The sequence below is a fragment of the Macrobrachium nipponense genome, chromosome 7, assembly GCF_015104395.2.
Source record: "Macrobrachium nipponense isolate FS-2020 chromosome 7, ASM1510439v2, whole genome shotgun sequence".
Taxonomy (NCBI): domain Eukaryota; kingdom Metazoa; phylum Arthropoda; class Malacostraca; order Decapoda; family Palaemonidae; genus Macrobrachium; species Macrobrachium nipponense.
The window spans coordinates 57,414,869-57,424,868 of record NC_061109.1 but is presented as its reverse complement, the minus strand read 5'-3'; the positions used below and the strand labels follow the sequence as shown (position 1 = coordinate 57,424,868).

At 36.7% G+C, this 10,000-nt stretch overlaps 1 long non-coding RNA gene across 1 annotated transcript; it reads right to left on the bottom strand.

The window, feature by feature from the left end:
• Positions 1-7,368: 7,368 nt before the first annotated feature.
• Positions 7,369-8,745, bottom strand: LOC135217731 (uncharacterized). Its single transcript, XR_010315176.1, has 4 exons — positions 8,645-8,745; positions 8,332-8,384; positions 8,095-8,177; positions 7,369-7,891 (listed from the first exon to the last, which is right to left on the bottom strand). It is a non-coding gene; the product is annotated as an uncharacterized LOC135217731 (long non-coding RNA).
• Between the last annotated feature and the right edge of the window lie 1,255 nt (positions 8,746-10,000).

Sequence of the window (10,000 nt, the reverse complement as noted above, 5' to 3'; positions counted from 1 at the left end):
TCTTTTTGCTAATTGTTTGAAAATAAGCACATTGTATTCGCATCAAAAATTGCTTTCGTTTTGTCGTAACCCGATGTAATTCATATGCTAACAAAACAATTCATGAATTGTAAAGGAATGTTTACTGTTTATCATGTTTTATCTACCTGATTTTTCGTTAGTACTAACGATGAAATAATGTTTTTCAATCAATAAAGAGGAGATGCACCAGCTAATCTCATGCTTTATTCTGTTTATATTTATACACTGATTTTATATCTACAATTGACTTTGCCTCTTTAAGAGGAAAAAAGTATTAATGGGATGTTATATTCAACGAAATCTTGTCAAATGAAAGAGCTAACAGCTATTACTGGAAAAGCCTCAATTTGTCCCCGAGAATAGGATCTGATCTTGTATAGAGAGGAAAGAGATCAATAAAATTATTTAAGTATTTTAAATTAATTGGTTGATCATAATTTTCATAAATTTCATACATTTGGATTTTCGATATAGCGTTGTTCTGCTTTGCCCCATTTAACTGCAGAAAAAAACAAGTTATATTTTCCACCAAAATTTCTTTACTTATTATTTACTGTTGCCTCAATTCGACTGGGTGGTATTTATAGTGTGGGGTTCCGGGTTGCATCCTGCCTCCTTAGGAGTCCATCACTCTTCTTACTATGTCCTCCTTTTCTAGGATCACACTCTTCTGCATGAGCCCTGGAGCTACTTCAGCCTCTAGTTTTTCCAGATTTCTTTTCAGGGATCTTAGGATCGTGCCTAGTGTTCCTATGATTATGGGTACAATTTCTACTGGCATATCCCATATCCTTCTTATTTCTATTTTCAGGTCTTGATACTTATCCATTTTTTCCCTTTCTTTTTCTTCAACTGGTGTCCCATGGTACTGCGACATCAATGAGTGATGCTTTCTTCTTGATTTTGTCAATCAACGTACCGTCTGGTCTATTTGCACGTGTCACCCTATTTGTTCTGATACCATAGTCCCAGAGGATCTTTGCCTGATCGTTTTCTATCTCTCCTTCAGTTTGGTGCTCGTACCACCTATTACTGCAAGGTAGCTGGTGTTTCTTGCACAGACTCCAGTGGAGGGCTTTTGCCACTGAATCATGCCTCTTTATGTGCTGGTTCTGTGCAAGTGCCGGACATTCGCTTGCTATGTGGTTTATGGTTTCATTTTTCGTATTGCACTTCCTACATATGGGAGAGATGTTATTTCCATCTATCGTGTTTTGAACATATCTGATTCTTAGGGCCTGATCTTGTGCCGCTGTTATCATTCCTTCAGTTTCCTTCTTAAGCTCTCCCCTCTGTAACCATTGCCATGTTTCATCGCTGGCCAGTACTTTAGTCTATCTCACGTATTGTCCGTGCATTGGTTTGTTGTGCCATTCCTCTGTTCTGTTTGTCATTCTCGTTTCGCTGTATATATGTGGGTATTCGTCTACTTTTATCAGTCTTTCTTCCCATGCACTATTGAGCCACTCGTCTTTACTGGTTTTCAGATATTGCCCCAGTGCTCTGCTCTCGATGTTGATGCAGTCCTCTATACTTAGTAGTCCTCTCTTTCCTTCCTTTCGTGTTTTGTACAGTCTGTCCGTATTTGCTCTTGTGTGTAGTGCTTTGTGTATTCTCATATGTTTCCTAGTTTTCTGGTCTATGTTGGTGAGTCCTGCCTTCGTCCATTCCACTATTCCTGTGCTGTATCTGATTACTGGTATTGCCCATGTGTTTATGACTTTTATCATATTTCCAGCGTTGAGCTTTGACTGGAGTATCGCCTTGAGTCTCTGCATATATTCTTTCCTGATCGCGTCCTTCATCCCCTCATTCCATTATTCCCAGGTTTTTGTATTCCGTCTCATCCATGTGTTTGATGTTGCTCCCATCTGGTAGCTTTATCCCTTCAGTCCTTGTTACTTTGCCCTTTTGTATGTTGACTAAGGCCCATTTTTCTATTCCAAACTACATCCTGATGACAATCCTTACAGTCTGGATTAGGGTATCTATTTCCTTGATGCTCTTACCATACAGCTTGATGTCGTCCATGAACATCAGATGGTTGATTCTGTTGCCTCTTTTCTTGAGTTTGTACCCGGCATCCATCTTCTGTAGTACTTTTGTCATGGGAATCATGGCTACAACGAAGAGTAGTGGGGACAGTGATTCGCCCTGGAAGATCCCTCTATTGGTATTCACCTCTGCTAGTCTTATTCCAGAGCTTGTAAGCATTGTATTCCAGTTGCGCATTGTATTTTTGAGGAAGCTGATGGTGTTTTCCTCTGCCCCATATATTTTCAGGCATTCTATTAGCCATGTGTGTGGCATCACGTCGAAGGCTTTCTTATGGTCTATCCATGCCACTCTTAGGTTGGTTTTCCTTCTCTTACTGTTCTTCATTACCATTTTGTCTATCAGGAGCTGGCCTTTTGTTTTGTGCCCCTACACTTCCTTCTGCAGCCTTTCTGTTGGTGGGGGATGGTGTTTTTATCCTCTAGGTAGTTGTATAGCCTTTCACTGATGATACCTTTTAGTAACTTCCACATTATTGGTAGGCAGGTGATAGGACTGTAGTTACTGGCTACAATGCTGGAGTCGTTCTGCTATTCGTGGGTGTAGGGCCTTGAAGTTTTTGAGCCAGTATCCATGGAATTCATCGGGACCTGGGGCTTTCCAGTTTGGCATTTTCTTAGATGGTGTCTCTCGTGATGTCAGTGAATCTTTTTTTTATTCTCCCTGTTTCTTTTGCCTTGACTTCCTGGAGCCATGTTGCATGTTTGTTGTGTGATACCGGATTGCTCCATATGTTTTCCCAGAGTGTCTTACTTGGTTCGGTGTCAGGACTTTCTTGGTGGTTGTCTTCCCCTCTTAGTTGGCTCTATAGTCTTTTCTGGTTAGCTCCGAATAGCTTGTTCTGTTGGTATCCCTTATTCCTGTTCATGTACCGTTGGATCTTATGTGCTTTGGCCTTAAGCCTCTTTTTTACATCTTCTATTGTGTTGTTTAGTCCACTCTCCTGTACTGTGTATTTCTCGTTGAGTTCGTCCCTTGTTTTCTTGCTTCTTAGCCTTTTTTCTGCCATCTCTTTCAGTTTACTCAAGTCAGATTTCATCACCATAATTTGCTTTTCCAGGCGCCTTTTCCAAGGGGGTTGCTGTTTGGGTTTCTGTTGGGTTGATTGTGCTGGTGGTGTTGGTATTCGTTTCTCCATCAGTTCTGGACCCTACCCCATCAGGAATAGGTACTCATTTACAGCTGAGTAGATTGAGGAGATTATGGTAAAGATCCTTTCCCAAACAATCAATGCCGAGGAGAGCGGTCACCCATCCAATGACTGACCAGCATCGATGTTGCTTAACCAGTCAATTGATGACCTAACCCATTATTATTATTATTATTATTATTATTATTATTATTATTATTATTATTATTATTCAGAAGATGAACCTTATTCGTATGGCACAATCTCATCACAGGGGCCAGTGAATGGAAATTAAAGTTTCCAGAGAATATGGTGTTAATAAGAAAGAAGTAATAGAAGGTAATGGGAATTACAGAAAGAGGAGATCACTGGTTAGAAAAATAGACGCAATAAGAAAATGAAATGAAAATTTAAGTACATCGTTAAAATACAAGAATTATACTAGGATAGTTATGCATTGCATCTTCGCTTGAATTTCTGAAGAAGTAATTGCACATCCTCAGGGAGTTTGGCTCAACTGAAGATATAAATCATTAATGGAATCTTCAATGGAAAATGTCTTCTTTAGGACTTTTACTGATTGACTATACTAACACTACAGCATCTAACACATTGAGTGGTAAAAGGGACTATAACAGCTGCTTTGGAAAGAGAAATTCCAGTTATTTTTGGTATAGTATGAGGTTCAAAAGCAATGACAGAACCTCTACCAGGTAAGTAAATAAATAATACCTCACCAGTTGGTTGATTTTGTTTATTTCAGGCTCCGATTGGTGTACGTATTAAATGGGTAATAATGTTATACATATTCAGTGTTGTGAAAATGATCGAAGAATAAAGCTCATGTCACATACACTGATGGTATTTGAAAGAATTATGGATGAAAGATTACGGCAATAAGTTTTCATCGGTAGACAGCAAATAGGATTCATGAAGGGGCTCAGTACTGTGGATGGTATTTTCGCTCTGAGACAAATTATGGAAAAGTACAGAGAGAAGCAAAACGTCTTGCATATGGCCTTTATAGACCTTGAGACGGCATATGACAGAGTACCACGTCAGGAAATATGGAGATGTCTCAGGGAGAGAGGAGTGATAGAGAAGTGTGTCAGGATGATCAGGGAGATGTATAGAAATGTAAAAGAACAGCGTCAGTTCTACAGTTGGAAGAACAGAAAATTTCCAAGTTGGAGTCGGGCTACATCAGGGATCCGCTCTGAGCCCACCTCTGTTTAACATCGTCTTGAATGTGTTAACAGGGGATGTCAGGGAGGAGCCACCATTGTGTCTGCGCTATGCAGATGACATAGTCTTGGTAGCCGAGAACAGGGAAGAACTGGAGGGGAAGCTTGAACGATGGAGATATGCTTTGGAGAGTAGAGGTTTAAGGATAAGCAGGAAAAAGACAGTACCTTGGCTCAGTGATTGACAATGAGGGGAACATGGAAGAGGAAATTAACAACCGGATTCAGTGAAGTTGGAACAACTGGAGGAAGGTGTCTGGTGTCATATGTGATAGGAAAGTCCCTATAAGATTAAAGGGAGGAGTGCACAAGGCAGTGGTCAGACCAGCAATGACTTATGGATTGGAAGCAGCACCACTAAAGAAAACAGAGGGCAGAAAGTTGGACGTAACCTAGATGAGGATTCTTAGGTCGATGAGTGGAGTAACCAAAAGGGACAGGGTTAGAAATGAACATACTAGGGGTACATTAAAGGTCACTGATGCATCAAAGAAAGTGCAAGAGGCAAGGTTAAGAGGGTGGTATGGGCCACTGATGAGAAGAGAAGAGCAACACATGGCAAGAGAATGATGGACATGGAGGTGGATGGAACACGAAGGAGAGGAAGACCTACGACCAGGTGGAGAGATTGCATTAGAGATGATGTGAGGGAGAAGTGAGTAAGGGAGGAAATGACACAGGACAGAGGTAGATGAAAGAGACTCATTAAAAACGGTTACCCCGAATAGGGAAAAAGCTGGGAAGAAGAAGAAGAAGAAGAAGAAGAAGAAGAAGAAGAAGAGGAATGTTATACATATAATTTGATCTTTTTTATAGTAATTCTTGAACAAATGTCCTATTTAAACTTATACGTTACATAGAAATGAAAGAAATTCACTTGTAATTACTGAAAATATAGTATTTTGTGATGATGGTCTCTCCTTACAGACTGATATTGGTTCTGGTTAACAAACCACATTCTCCTTATCTACGTTCACTAAAAAGGGCGTTCGTTGCATGGGAATATCTGCAGGAGAAGGATTTAAACAGAAGCTTTATCTGTGGTTTCTATACTTGTATCACTACTAGAACACCTAAAGGAAGAGAGAGATTTGAGTTACATTTCTATGTATGATGCTGGTGATGAACATAGAGCGTTTATTAATTGCGGATTAAGTAACCTGTTTAATGCTGCAATTGCAATCGTTACTCAAGCGTTACCACCTGAGAGAGAGAGAGAGAGAGAGAGAGAGAGAGAGAGAGAGAGAGAGAGAGAGAGAGAGAGACTTTCATCCCAGAAATTACGGCTTATATGGGGGTTTTAGAATGAGATAACACCTGGCACATAATTGATACTTGTTCTCTAATTTATAGTTCACATAATTTGTCACAAGAGTGTGATGTGAATATCGAATTCCTTCCATTTCCTCCGAATTCCGATTTCTGCTTTGGGTCCTTGGTATCCTCAGAAGTGAAGCCTCATTTTATGCCTTTATCTTTTGCTTTACTTATAGGCAAGAGTATAATTTCCCATCAAAGTTTGCCACTTAGTTTTACAGCCTGTATTCACTTGCTCGGGGAGTATACCTAAAAGCTGCTTTGTTGTTGTTGATGTTCTAATTGGAGTGTAGGTAGGTCATAAAAAGGTCTTTCACATTAAATGAAAGGTACAGGAATTTTATTTATCAGAATGGAAATGTAAAACTGAATAATGTGCATGTAAAAGAGTACAGAAAAAGGATGTCTAATAAAATATGAATGTATTGTTCTTTCCCTTGGTTAAAAAAGAGCGGCCAGCTGTCCGTAGATTTTAGCATATTTTAATTTATAAACTGAATTTAGAGACTATATTTCTGTTCAATTATTTTTCATTTCCACTTATAATTGAGAATATAAGAACGTGTCTAATTTGTGAAAATTTTACTTGACACTTGTTGTTAGTATGAGTAATAATGATTACGAGTAATCATTACGAAGGCCACTCCACGTTAAGTTAGAAACATACTATTTATAATTTATGAGTCAGGGGAAAATAGTGCACGCATACCGAGGAAACTGGAAATCGGACCACTCCTTGTTTGTATTAATTTCTCTCTTGGTGTGAATGCAATTTCAACTCTGATAATCAAATGATTCCCTCTTTTACCATCCATAGTGTGGAAACACTTTCTCACTGCAAGTCTCAGTGTTTTCCTGAGTTACTGCTTTGTGCTCATGCCTTAGCTTTGCCCTAAGTTTCTTTGCTTACTGGTAATTAATTTAGGTTAGTGCTCAAGGGTGAATATTTCTTCCATTGAGTAGTTCCATTTCCTGTAAGTTACTAAATAATTTTATGTTGAGGGATATATAATTCCTCAGCTATAATTGCTGGGATGATCACAATGCTTTGGAAGGGTACAAGAGAGCACACATTTTTCTTCCACTGAACATAGGAAGGGAATCTTTTCCTAATCTTATTATGTTAAAAAATGTTAGTGTGTGAAATGACATATCCACTCTAACCCGGAAAATGGAATTGATTCCACATTCCAGTTTTGACATTTCCACCTGAATTCCTTTAGAGATAGACAAGGTAATAAAATCTCCTAATATTCAGAATTCCCTTAGATTGCTTACAGTATCTACCAGATAAAGGACATTTTGTTACCAAATCTTTAGAAAAATGAAGTCACAGCATCCTAATATTATGAAAATAATAAAGTTTGCTAAGCACTGAGTGGTGAAAGATCTAAAGCGACATCCTCGGATTCATTCAGTTATGGCTAAAAGCAGATCCTCTTTTTCCATTTTGAACTTCATCAAGAAAGTATAGCAAATCTCCTTTTGCATTACATTGTTTGCATAAGATTCCCAAACATTTGATTGTAAGTTATCTGTCGTTATAGCTAACATAAGTTTAGGAATATAGTTAATATAATTTTTGAAATAAAACCAGAGAAATTGTGCTGCATTCAGTCTTTATTAATTAATAACCTTTGTTTAGTAACTAAAAAAATCCAAAAGAATCCAATTCACTGAAAAAGCAATGCGCATTATTTCCCAAACATTATAAATCATCATTTTATGACAGACTCCTAAATTAGTAAATTTTATAATGTTGTGCTCATTTAGAATTAATTACAAGTTAAAAGCATAACATTTCAATACATTTAACAACCAGAAAATTTCCGAAATAATGTGCTCATTTAGAATTGATTTCAGAATGAATAGAATGTCAAACCACTTGACATAAGGATAAATTCTTATGGTCTGATTGGGTGAAATGGTCAGTTGTCAAAAATCTCTGATCTTTTTTGCAGTTTATTTTGCAACAGGAGTTACATCCTAATCACAGATCAAGATACACCTGCAGTGAGTTCTGGGGCAGTATGGAGGAACCCAATTGCAATTAGTATTGCACCATTCATCCATCCCTTCTACCGCACTATATGGATAAGCGGCAACGCAGTCAAGATAACAATCCCTGTCAAAAGAATAACACAATTAGGTCACCTTTACATACGAGTTGTTTTCCTTAGGCTTTGTTGGAAGTACTGAGATTAGTTGTTATTGATTAAGAGACGTCAAACCTTTGTTTATATGATGATTGTTCTAAAGTCTTACAGTAAGAAAATTCAGTGTATTTCGTTGTGTTAGTACTTCATCTGAGAGTGACTTTTTATTTACCCGTCTTGCTTTGGGACCATCTCAAGGGCATTCTTCAAATGAGCTTCAACTACGCTTCCATGGGCCCAGCAAATGCACAACACCTGTCATATATGAGAAGTTAAACATTTGTGGGGTACGAGTGGCAAAAATTGCCCAGAATATTTTCAGGTGCCAATTATGCCCTGATGGGTATAAGACAGAAAAGAATCTTTAGCATATACTTTGCATATATAATTTTAAGACAGATATACTCACAGCAACCAGGAAGAACTTAACGAAGATTCTCAACATCTTTCCACCTGAAGCAACTGAAGCAAATGGAACAGCTTAGTTTAATAATAAACCAGAAAACAGAATAAAAATGAGTTCCAGTAATACGAATAACTTTGATATATATATATATACTTAACACAGATACTCAAAATCTTTCCAAAGGTGAATGTATTTTTTTACTATAATTTAACAGTGTTCTCTGAAGTTTAAAAGGCCATTTGAATCAATATTTACACGCAAAAACAATATGTTTTCATTGAGAAAAGTACCAATAAAATGTGTTCAGATGTGATACCTAAATGCTGCAAAAGTCAGAGAGCAGAAAAAGTAACTGAGTTGACACTGTTGTGTTCAAGTGCAGGAGACCTTATGTAGTATTTGATGCCTAAAAGCGTCCTATTTATACTGGCCGATGCAACTTCAAAGTGTGATTCATTCCTCAGTTCTCTTAGTTTTATTCTAATTACATATCCCTTTTAATGTCAGGTTATGATCAATTATATTGATAGGAAATCTTAAATATAGATCCATTAAAATCTAATTGCTTTTAAAAATATTTCTTGAAATATTTTGGTGGCATTTAGGATCGTATTAAGAATATAGGTTTATGAAAGGTGGGAATTCTCGCTGAAGTTTCTAAATTATTTTGAGCTATGTGTTTGGTAATTGTCTGTGTTTCTTTTATAATTACATATAATAAACTATTTAAACCCCTTCCAGACTTGTTAGTCTCAAGATTGTCTGAAATTTAGAAATCTGCTTCACCCAATGATATTAATTGGTAGGTATAAGAGAAGGCCTTGAGTTCTAGTAGTTCATGGAATGGGAATTATACACAAGTAGCCAGTGAGGTAGCCCTGTTTCCCAAGGGTTATGTTCATGGGTTTCTAAAATTCGCGAGATATTACATAAGTAGAATTTATTTTCTAAGTATTTCTCTTAAATAAAGGCTGAAGATACTTCGGATTACGATAAAGGACAATTTAACCTAGATTTACTTCTTAGAATATATTGAATGAATTTTACTGTTAAGAAAGTTCACTGTTCTTATTTTTATCAACCTTTCTTGAAAGTCTAAATCTCTGAATAAAGTTCCGTAGTGGGTTTTGCCGTTAATTCCCCTTACGTGGTGCACTGTAGGCATTATTTAAGGATCTTTACAACGTCCTTCGGGCCCTAGCTGCCCTTAGCGTCTGGCCTAAATGCTATATTCTATGCAACTCTATTCTGAATAATGTGAAACCTTTAGTGTTCATTATCAGGAAACATATTGTCTCTCTAGCCCTAAAGTTTTCCCACGAATCTCGACCTTTTAATCATATAACTAGGATATACAACGTTCTGTTATGTTTAGTGAATCTCGTTATTAGGACTTTACTTATATATTGGACATAAAGACGATTTTCAAACTTTTTGTCATGTCTCTCTTTCTTTATGTATAGACATATACATACATACATATATATATATATATATATATATATATCTATATAGATATATATATAAATATATATATATATATGTATATATATATGTATATATTTATATCTATATATATCTATACATACATACATATATATATATATATTATACTATATATATATATATAAATATAAATATATATATATATATATATATATAGTATATATAT